Source organism: Condylura cristata, unplaced genomic scaffold, assembly GCF_000260355.1.
Source record: "Condylura cristata isolate star-nosed mole 26May11 unplaced genomic scaffold, ConCri1.0 scaffold00054, whole genome shotgun sequence".
NCBI classification, from domain to species: Eukaryota; Metazoa; Chordata; class Mammalia; order Eulipotyphla; family Talpidae; genus Condylura; species Condylura cristata.
This window is the reverse complement of record NW_004567155.1, coordinates 740,681-742,397: the sequence shown is the minus strand read 5'-3', so window position 1 is coordinate 742,397 and position 1,717 is coordinate 740,681. Positions and strand designations below refer to the sequence as shown.

The window sequence follows — 1,717 nt, the reverse complement described above, 5'->3', positions numbered from 1 at the left end:
GCCCGTCCGCACCTCACGCCTCCTGCGGCACTGGCGGCGGGGCCTTCGCTCGCTCCCCGGGCTGCGCCGCCGTGGCTGCCAACAACGGCGCCTCTCATTGGCCGGGCCCTCTGGCCCCACCCCCCGCGAGCAAAGCGGGCTGTGATTGGGCGGGCTCCGCGCGAGCCGTCAGGAACCAATCAGAGGTCGCCGAGGGGCGCCGTGTCGCCCTCCGCCCAGACCGCGGCCCGGGACGTCCGCGCCGCCTCTCCCGCGTCCTCTCCGCTCTCTGCGGGGCGGAGGCACGAGGGGACCGCGTGGAGGGCGTCGGCCCAGGCCCCTCCCCCAACGGCACCCCCGCCCCGCGTGGCGCACGTCGGGGCGCCCCCTCGGGTCTTCCAGTTCCGTTAGGCCCGCAACCACACAGCGACCCGCCCCTGCTACCGGGCAGTGGCCACCGCGCCGGCCGGGCAGTGCCCCTGACGCCCACGCGGCCTGGAGCGGCCGCCCGTGTGGCGGAGCCCGGCCCCGCCCGGCCGCCGGCGGCCCGGAGTTTGTCCTTTCTGCGGAATGTGGGTCCGGACAGGGTCTGGGCAGCCCGGCGGTGTGTCCGGGCTGGTGCCTGTACGGACAGTGGGCCAGGTGGACACAGGCCCGGGGACAGCCCGCCGCTGAGCGGGGCCCGGTGACCCGCGGCCTCAGCGCCCTCGGCCGAGGGGAGAGGGAATGCCTGACCGCGGGAGCCCGCCCCGGCCTGCTTGCCGGCCTGGCGCCCCGCGGCCTTCCCGGATGGGGCACCAGGAGCCCGGGCCGACTTTCAGAGGCCAGAGGGCCGCCTCCTGGGTCCAGGAGGAGAAGCGGCCAGGCGGGGGCAGAGTTCACCCGGTCGCCCCTTCGGGGGAGGCAGTGACCCACAGGCAGGTCTCTGTCCACGCTGCCGCCAGCCACCTGCTCTTCGAGCACCTCCAGGCCTCGGCAGGCCACCCGGTGCCTGTTTCTGAGCACAGCTCCCTTGCCGCTCCCGGGGCTGTGGCGCCCTCCCCCTGCCCCACGGGCCACCGGCAGGACCCTCCGCGGAGCCTCCCTCTGCCTTGCGCCCCAGACGCCCGAGACCCAGGGGCTGGCGGCAGGCAGAGAGCGGGCCGCGGCTGGCTCCGAGGGTGTCCTGCCAGGCCGCAGTGCCAGTCGCCAAGCCCAGCACTATGCCCGGGCCCCGGTACCGGGCCACACACGGCCAGCTGTGGGGTGGCTAAAGGGAGCTGGGAATCCAGTTCACGCCCTGGCGGAACCGGGGACACCCCTCGCCTGCGCCCCAGCTCCAGTCTCGAGCAAAGCAGAAAGTCACGTCCTTGCGTTTCAGGTGCGCGATCAGGGAGCAGGGCAAGTGCGGTGGCCCCCAGGCACCCTCCGCCGCCTGGGCCGTGCGGGCAGCCTGACCACAGTGCCCCCTCCCGCGGCTGGGGCGCAGTCTGAAACCACGGTCCCCGGGGAGGCACACTCCACACGTGCTCGCCTCGCTCCCTTCCTATGAAGACGCCCACCCTTTTCGATTTAGGGCCCGGGCTCCCCACGTGTTCCATCCCGGCCAGGGAGGGACCCCGGGCGCAGCAGACCCTTCCCGTCTCCCCGCTGCTCCCTCAGCTGGGTATTTCACTTAACCTGCCTGTTCTGCTCCCCCTTCTGTCCCTAGAGGGTCCTCTCACTCACCCCACTCACCTCTGGCCTGTACCCTACTGCT

At 73.5% G+C, this 1,717-nt stretch overlaps 1 protein-coding gene across 1 annotated transcript in view; it reads right to left on the bottom strand.

The window, feature by feature from the left end:
- NAP1L4 (nucleosome assembly protein 1-like 4) overlaps positions 1-90 on the bottom strand; it is a 16,332-nt gene extending 16,242 nt beyond the window's left edge. The window contains exon 1 of the mRNA XM_004695034.2: positions 13-90. The gene's annotated coding sequence lies outside the window, so the exon portion shown is untranslated. The remainder of the gene's footprint in view (positions 1-12) is intronic.
- Positions 91-1,717: the final 1,627 nt, after the last annotated feature.